This window comes from Salvelinus fontinalis, chromosome 38, assembly GCF_029448725.1.
Source record: "Salvelinus fontinalis isolate EN_2023a chromosome 38, ASM2944872v1, whole genome shotgun sequence".
Classification (NCBI taxonomy): Eukaryota; Metazoa; Chordata; class Actinopteri; order Salmoniformes; family Salmonidae; genus Salvelinus; species Salvelinus fontinalis.
Genome location: NC_074702.1, coordinates 36,366,956 through 36,376,795, shown reverse-complemented (window position 1 = coordinate 36,376,795; position 9,840 = coordinate 36,366,956). Strand labels below are relative to the sequence as shown.

Genomic DNA, 9,840 nt, shown 5'->3' with positions numbered 1-9,840 from the left:
TCTACTCCCCGATGCCCAGGGGAGTCACTGCCTGTCTCTCTCTGAAACAAACAAACACACACATTAACAACCCAGCCTCTCCTTATGAATTTTGGTCCACTAAAGTTGTATGCAATATATCCCACTAAATAGAACCACCATAAGGGTTCATGTGATTGGGTTGTGCTGGAAAGGACAAGAAGATATTAAAAAGCATACGTTGACATTCTGCACTAAACACTTGATTTCCAGCTGGGGATGATTGTTTATCCGCAATAACAGTTACAGTCATTGTAAATGAAATGGGATGGAATCACACCCCACACGTTTGCTTCTAGTGAAACAACAATCAATACAAAATACAATTCCAATGTACATACAAGGTAAATGTATTTGCTGTGTAAGCTATAATGGTATATTCTATTGTCTCCTTCTGACACCTTTCCATAAAATGGACGCCTGACTAGCAAGAGACAGTGAGTTTTCTGTGTGTCTGTCAGTCTCAGGTGGTCATTTGTAGCCATCATGCTGTCGTGCTGTCGTGCTGACAGAAGGCCTACAGCAGGGTTCCCCAACTGGCAGCCCAAGGGACAAATTTTATTTGCCCCCCCAAGTCTTAAAAAACCCATATATATATATATATATATATATATATATATATATTTGTAATTTTCATTATTGGACATAAAAGACTGTAAAAACACCAGTAAATCAGCTCCAAGCTATTTTCATTTTGTAAATCTGTTCCCAAGTATTCCCACACATAATAGAGAGATACGTGATCGTATACAAATGTAAGCAAGGTTTTAAATGATTATGTTTTATACAAATATTATATCTGTTTGGGCTTCTTGCGGTCAGTTTGCAGTCTACAAATGAATGGAGTTGATGATCCCTGGCCTACAGTATGAGGTAGAGACCACATCTTTACTGTGGCCTGCTGCTGACACATACAAACTGTTTCTTATTCTTTTCACTTTAATTGCTGTGTCTGTATACCAAGCAAACAGAACTAGCTACTACGTTACCATTATCCAGTGAGGATATGTATGGTAAAACCACACATTCACAACCTTTTTTAATTGATCACTTATTCTTAGTAATACATGGCCTGTGTTAGGTGTTAAAAGAGTCAAAAGGGGAATTGTTCCAATTCAGTTTTATTAATTAAAATGTCATTTTTTGTGGTGTTCAAGATGTATTTAAAAAAAAAAAAAATGATGTCTTGCAATTATTAGAAAACAATGATATGATGGTTCAACCCTGAGCTTTATAAGGACCTCTTTATGGACAGCCCACATGGGCTATATTTGGATCCAGTCTGCCTATATTCATTGTCTAACACGGAACATGGACTGTACCATCAAACAGAAGGAGGTGTGAATAAAAAGGCTATATACTGAAATATATTTGTTGTTGTTTTTATGATTTAAATTCAGGGGCCATTTCTCCGGCAGCTCCTCGAATTCATGGGATGCACTCGGTCTAGTTCTTATTCAGCCTGAGCTCCTCGTCTGAGCAGCGTATCGACTGAACCGACAGGAAAAGAGAGAGAGAGAGGGGAAGAGAAAGGAAATAGAGAGAGAGAGGGAGCAGGCTGCTGAAAAATTCATGCCTATGCCAGCTCACTCCATTCTCAGCTCAGCAGGGGCCTGGCTTTGATACTTCACACTCAGAGAAAAAATGCAAATGATTTTTCCTACATAACATGGAGAGAATATATCCCGTGAAAATGATCAAATCTCTGGCCAAACAGTTAATAATATAGTCAGAATAGATTCCAATCTGGGGGGGTTCAGATTCTAGAACAATGTGTTTTATTCAAGGTTTGGACAACGTTGTTCCCACAATCTATTTTTAAGATAAAGGTGCTCGATTTATGTTTCAATAAATTGTTGAAATTGAATATCTCAAGGTCAACCAAATCTGTAAAAATAGATTATTCCAACATTGTAACAGAAACTAAATGAATTCCCAATCTAAAAACTAAAACAATACATATCGTAGTAACCGTAGTAAGTATTTTGGTAAAAAAAATGGATCAAAATCAAAACGATCATCTACCAATGTGAAATCAGAGGCAGAGCCTGAGTCCAATACGCCAATCATTGATGAATTAAAAGTAAGGAGAGGAACGATGGCTTGTGTTAGAGTGCTAGAGGAGGAAATATTGGCTTTGACAGGTAGCACAGTAGGGTCCCTGCGCCGCAGTAAGACTACACATCTATTTTTTCACTCAGACGCTATTTCAGGAATGCTGATGAGATATTCTCCTATGTTTAGAGCTCAGTCCCTCACCAAAGGAAAAGGTTGATTCAACTCTTCAACTCCAACGGCCAAAATGAGCAGCGACATATAAACACCGGTTTCTATATTGTTATTATTACAGTGTTGTGATATAAAACTGGGTCCATTCGATGGAGAATTCAGATTCGTTTTTTCAGAAGTGATGTCAGTGGTTAGTGGTGGGAGGGGTGGAGTTTGGCTGGGGTGTTTCTCTCTCTGTGTGTGTGTGTGTGTGTGTGTGTGTGTGTGTGTGTGTGTGTGTGTGTGTGTGTGTGTGTGTGTGTGTGTGTGTGTGTGTGTGTGTGTGTGTGTGTGTGTGTGTGTGTGTAGGGTGGAGGTTGTGGAGGGTTCGTGGTTTGTGGCTGGTAGGGGTGGAGTATGGCATATGTGTGTTTGTGTGTGTATGTGTTCGTGGGCATATGTGCCTGTGTACGTGTGCACATGTATGCACTGGAGTGTGTGTGTATGTGTGTGTGTGTGTGTGTGTGTGTGTATATAGGGGGGTTGTGGAGGCTGGGTTGGGGTGAGTTAGGGGAGCTCTGCTCGTAATAATGTCTTCTCCACAGCAGGACGCCCCAACGGCCAATTACAGCACAGCATCTGGGCTGGCCGACAAGTGACCGTCGTCGCAGGCGGAGGATATGTGCTTTGTTCCGTGGCAGCGGGGCGGCATTTAGGGGAACAGATATGGATTCTGAATGCACAGCAGGTTTGGGCAACGGAGAGGTGAAGGGGGCGAGAGGTGATGCAGGCGGTGTCACTACACACTCATATACAACAGATACATTCTAATATGGTACTGTACACATCCATACACAACAGACACATTCTAATATGGTACTGTACACATCCATACACAACAGACCCATTCTAATATGGTACTGTACACATCCATACACAATAGACACATTCTAATATGGTACTGTACACATCCATACACAACAGACACATTTTAATATGGTACTGTACACATCCATACACAACAGACACATTATAATATGGTACTGTACACATCCATACACAACAGACACATTCTAATATGGTACTGTACACACTCATACACAACAGACACACATTCTAATATGTTACTGTACACATCCATACACAACAGACACACATTCTAACATGTTACTCTACACACCCATAATTGTATGGCTAAAACAGTCCAATGAGGGGTGTGGTTAGCGTAGCTGTATGACGTGGTGGGTTGATAGAAACAGCACACCAGGAACTAACAAACCAACTGCACAAGCAGCTTCACTAGTTCCACATTTTCTGTTTGAGACAAAATGAGCCCCCCAGGGCTGAAAAGGGACAGTGTTTCCAAATCACCTCAGCTGGACACTTTCAAACATCATTGTAGTGTTTCTGCACTTCTCAGTACTCAGTAGAATACTACTATGCTCTGGTTTTGAATTCCTTCTCCTTTTCCACAGAGGAGATGAAGACATATTATAATTAAGCAATAAGGCCTGTGTGGCACCCCGAGGTGCCTTATTGGTATTATGAACTGATTACCAAACTAATTAGAGCAGTAAAAATACATGTTTTGTCATACCCGTGGTACATGGTCTGATATACCACGGCTGTCAGCCAATCAGCATTCAGGGCTCGAACCACCCAGTTTATAACTGGGTCTAACACATGGAGTAGCTTGAGGACATGTATCTTCTCCATCTTCTATATCTTTCTCTCACACCAGGGTATGGAGTAGCTTGAGGACATGTATCTTCTCCATCTTCTATATCTTTCTCTCACACCAAAGTATGGAGTAGCTTGAGGACATGTATCTTCTCCATCTTCTATATCTTTCTCTCTCACACACACTTCGCTCCGCCCACAACCGTAAGGCTCTCCAGAGGGTAGTGAGGTCTGCACAACGCATCACCGGGGGCAAACTACCTGCCCTCCAGGACACCTACACCACCCGATGTCACAGGAAGGCCATAAAGATCATCAAGGACAACAACCACCCGAGCCACGGCCTGTTCACCCCACTATCATCCAGAAGGCGAGGTCAGTACAGGTGCATCAAAGCAGGGACCGAGAGACTGAAAAACAGCTTCTATCTCAAGGCCATCAGACTGTTAAACAGCCACCACTAACATTTAGTGGCCGCTGCCAACATACTGACTCAACTCCAGCCACTTTAATAATGGGAATTGATGGAAATTATGTAAAAATGTATCACTAGCCACTTTAAACAATGCCACTTAATATAATGTTTACATACCCTACATTACTCATCTCATATGTATATGTATATACATTACTCTATATCATCTACTGCATCTTGCCATCTTTATGTAATACATGTATCACTAGCCACTTTAAACTATGCTACTTTATGTTTATATACCCTACATTACTCATCTCATATGTATAGACTGTACTCTATACCATCTACTGCATCTTGCCTATGCCGTTCTGTACCATCACTCATTCATATATCTTTATGTACATATTCTTCATCCCTTTACACTTGTGTGTATAAGGTAGTAGTTATGGAATTGTTAGGTTAGATTACTTGTTGGTTATTACTACATTGTCGGAACTAGAAGCACAAGCATTTCGCTACACTCGCATTAACATCTGCTAACCATGTGTATGTGACAAATAAATTTGATTTTAAGATGCTTCACTGTTGTTCTGGGATTGATTTGCACTATTCCCACCAAAGTACGCTCATCTCCAGGAGCCAGAACGCGTCTACTTCCTGAGTGGTATGACGGCTGCGTGATCCCATGGTGTTTATACTTGCGTACTATTTTTCGTACTGATGAATGTGGTACCTTCAAGCATTTGGAAATTGCTCCCAATGATGAACCAGACTTGTGGAGGTCTATAATTGTTTTGCTGATTTCTTTTGGTTTTCCCATGTCAAGCAAAGAGGCACTGAGGTTGAAGGTAAGTCTTGAAATACATCCACAAGTACACCTACAATTGACTCAAATTAGGTCAAATAGCCTATCAGAAGCTTCTAAAGCCATGACATTTTTCTGGATTTTTCCAAGCTGTTTAAAGGCACAGTCAACTGTATGTAAACTTCTGACCCACTGGAATTGTGATACAGTGAATTATAAGTGAAATAATCTGTCTGTAAACAATTGATGGAAAAATGACTTGTGTCATGCACTTAGTAGATGTCCTAACCGACTTGCCAAAACGATAGTTTGTTATCAAGAAATTTGTGGAGTGGTTGAAAAACGAGTTTTAATAACTTCAACTGTATATTCTTCTATAGTCTTTCATCCTATATTCGTCTGTTCCATACACTTGAAATTGACTGAAATGACTGTAAAATGTGTGCATATATTTTTATTTTATACAGGGGTGAGAGGATTTGCCAGGTCTCTGAGAATGGTTTTGAACATCCAGTTTGGTCTAAAGACATTGAGTTAATTAATTCCCTTGGTGTTGGCTGCTTTTTCAGCCCTTCAATGCTTCTTCCTAATGGCTTACTTGTTCTGTTTGAGAACCGGACGCGGAGGAAGGAAGAGGAAAATAAAGCGATTCCAGAACAATCTTTTCTCTCCATCTTCCTCTCTTCTAAATCAGCCGCTCCAGAGACCATAAAAGACCTTCTGCTCGTGATAAAAAATATAATTCTGCTAGTTTCATTTTCTTTTCCAATCATGCTCCAAAAACATCATTGTTCCACTTCAAATACTTTATTGTTCCATGATTATAATTTCCATGGATGAGAAGTGAAAGAGGAACACGTACATGTACTCTGTGACGCCCCTTCCATCTGTTGACGCAAATCACACGTTACTAAAATGCATGTTCATTGACTACATACAAGTATAGCCTTATACCAACACATGTAAAGTAAGATCTAATGTAAACAATGCACGCATCATGAAACATATCATTGTTTAATTGTGTAGAAGCATGATACATATTTTACATATAGTTATATAGTGAGTGATGGATGTACTGAATAGCTAAACAATTATACTGTGAATAATTAATAACCAATAATGATGAAAAGTGATGATCTAGGGAAACAGGGATATTGTCTGTACTACAGCGTTGCTATTGCTATAGTTTAAGAATGATTACATAAAACATGGTTATTTATACTGGGCCTTGTACATTACATATTATATCTATAACCTATTCTACAATGCACCATGGTAATACATGTTTAGCACGTAATCCAGGCATTATCAAGATGTCTCTTCCCTGACACATAGGAAATCAGGGTAATGCTTTAAAAAAGGTATGTTCCTCTGGACCTGTGGGATTCTACCAAGGCTTTATAGTATTAATCTGAAGTATAGAGACGTATAACTACAGCCAGACAATGGAGGTTATACCTATTCATTATTGTGTTAAATCTAAAATGTATTCTCAGGCAGGATTAAGTATTGACTAATACAAAGCCTGTTTACTGCAGGTAATTACTATCATTCTATTATAATCTCATTGAGATCAATGTGTCTCTGTTGAATTCACAGAATGAATCTGCATACTATGAGTTTATTTATCAGGCTGTATCCCTGAAGCATCTCTTTACTCTACATCTATAATTCATAATGCCTCTTAAAAGGTGAATTACTTGCGATATTGTAACTGCTTGTTTTAACTTAAATATATACCTCAAATGTGTAAGTAATTTAAGGGAAAGAGGGTAATATCAGTAATTTAAGGGAAAGGGGGTAATATCAGTAATTTAAGGGAAAGGGGGTAATATCAGTAATTTAAGGGAAAGAGGGTTGTATCAGTAATTTAAGGGAAAGGGGGTAATATCAGTAATTTAAGGGAAAGGGGGTCATATCAGTAATTTAAGGGAAAGGGGGCAATACGCCTTGATGAAGCATTGGATTGCAGAAAAATAAATAATTGATGGTCCATTATTTTTATTCACTACCACACTGACTGATAACAATATTCTTCCTGCTAATTGTCTAGAAACCACCATTAAAAATGTTAAAAGAGAATGTGTTCACTCCTCAAATGAATCAGGGAATGTCATGTTGATGTGTGTCTGAGGACAGATAGATGGACTGTATGTTCCTATCCCACCTGTCTGGAAAAGATAGGCCTAATAATGGCAACGGAATGCTGTCCAACAATAAAATGCATTATTAACGTTTTCACCTTTATTTAGTTAAGTGATAATGCCGGATAAACTGGTGTTAGGAAGATATATTGGCATGGGTGTTCTTGGCAAACCATGCCAATATTTCCTCCAAACACCGGCTTCTTTGGCATTATCACTTTTATACAACACGTTACCAACGTATTCAAATAATGATTGACATATTTTCATGAATTTATTCATACTATTTTATCCTTCCACAAGATATAGTCCCATTCTTATGCCTTGCTTGCTAGCTAGCCAACTACGGCTAACTTACAGTCACGTTTAAGCTGTTATTCTCGGGAAATGTATTTGGATACATCCATAACAATGAGTTAATGAGCCTCGATTTCACCCGCCATAGGAAATGTTAGGACACTGTTTTTCAGAGGAGCTAGCCAACAACACAGCTAACACAATCACTTCAAACTGAAGTTGGAAAGACTGCAAACTAGCTGCACTTCGTTTCATTTGACCTGCTTTTTATTGACATTTCTTTGTATATATCCATACAAATGATGCCAACTGAGTCATGATTTTGACTGGATGACAAACGCTGCCTGCCTGTCTGTCTCCTCCTGACACGTTCATTACTATGGGACCGTTGGAGATCGAATTTGAATATTGAAACAATGTTGCAAATGTTGGAGAGACAGACCACAAGGTTTATACAAATCTCCGCTGTTAAATGTTAGTCTAAAAGAAATGTGTAGATGCTTTTTATAGTGGAGATCAAGTTTATAAGTTGTCTGGCTGGGCTGATGAGACAGTCAGACTGAAAGTGTTTTTATTTTTTATTTAACCTTTCTATACTATTCTACTGTATCTTAGTTTATGCCGCTCTGACATTGCTCGTCCATATATTTATCTATTCTTAATTCCATTCCTTACTTAGATTTGTGTGTATTGGGTATATGTTAAAATGTTAGATATTGCTGCACTGTCAGAACTAGACACACAAGCATTTTTTAAAACATTTTTTATTTAACCTTTATTTAACTAAGAAAGTCAGTTAAAACCAAATTCTTATTTACATTGTTTGCCTACATTTTAGCGTCATATATTTAGCCGGTGGTAACTTGTGGAATAGACACTGGCTGGAATGCGGTTTTAACCAATCAGCATTCAGGATTAGATCCACCTGTTGTATAATTAAGTAATAAAGCATGAGGGGGTTTGGTATATAGCCAATATACCACGGCTAAGGGCTGTTCCCCAGTAGGCCGTCATTGTAAATAAGAATTTGTTCTTAACTGACTTGCCTAGTTAAATAAAGGTACAAAAATATATATATATAAAATGATGCACAAGGCATCGCGGGGTGCCTGGACACAGCCCTTAGCCGTGGTATATTGGCCATACACCACAAACCCCCGAGGGGCCTTATTGCCTCTATAAACTACTAAGCAACGTAATTACAGCAGTAAAAATAAATGTTTTGTCATACCGTGGTATAGGGTCTGATATATCACGGCTATCTGCCAATCAGCATTCAGGGTTCAAACCACCCAGTTTATAATCAGAAATAAACAATGCAAACAACAAAGTAGATGTGTGTTTGATGAAGGTTACCATGGAGTGTCCCAGTGATATTTTGGCCTCCATACCATGTGGATGTATAGTGGACATAAAACAAAAAATAATTATGAACATTCTAAAATGACATCACAAGATGTAGCAGAGTTAAACACAAGTCACTTATGAATTAATTGATTAAGTCCTGTGTTGCATTTATTTATTCATGATGAGGAGGGTTCCCAGATAGGATCCTAGTATTAACACACAATGCCTCTCCCCACTGCTCTCTCAACCTGTCCCTGGCCATGCACTCCCCTTCAGTTTGTTACAGGGTGAACTTAAGTCTCCATACTTATATTTCTAGCATTACTAACACGTGTATAATATTTTGTTGTGATTTAATTACATCGCCTATTTCGAGTATTGTTATGTTGGTTGTTAAGACAATGCACAAATTGTAGTTAAGCCTCGAGCTGTTTTCACATTTTCCTTTTCCCATGATCTTTGTCTGTCTATATGCTGCCATCTGCTGGTACAGTTTAGACATCACCACAGAACACATTTATTGCTGTCACACTGAGGACATGATGATGGATATCGAGTTTCCAACTGGAGAAAGTAGTAACTAATCAATGATTGAAAACTACATCAACAACTGTCTGATTTAGTGAAGGTACATTAGGCCAGGACTATGGTCCTTATTGGACATGCACCAGCAGGTTTAGACAGTGGTTAACTGAACACACACAGTTCTGTTTGACCAAAAGGCACACTGTACTGTATCTGTTTGAGCAAGGGTGCGACTCCAGTTTAGTAGATTAATAATCCACAGCTAACCTGCATCATGCACACCTTTAGAAGTGAGACAACGCCTGCTGTCATAGCCCCTACGAAAAAAGATTGTAGTGCAGTATGGAGCAATTATTGCGTCCAAAATAACACAGCCGACTGCAGTTACTGCACTTTTA

At 39.0% G+C, this 9,840-nt stretch overlaps 1 long non-coding RNA gene across 1 annotated transcript; it reads left to right on the top strand.

The window, feature by feature from the left end:
• Positions 1-3,781: 3,781 nt before the first annotated feature.
• LOC129837822 (uncharacterized) lies at positions 3,782-8,925 on the top strand. The gene is made up of 2 exons (XR_008756763.1): positions 3,782-5,172; positions 5,597-8,925. It is a non-coding gene; the product is annotated as an uncharacterized LOC129837822 (long non-coding RNA).
• The last annotated feature ends 915 nt before the right edge of the window (positions 8,926-9,840 follow it).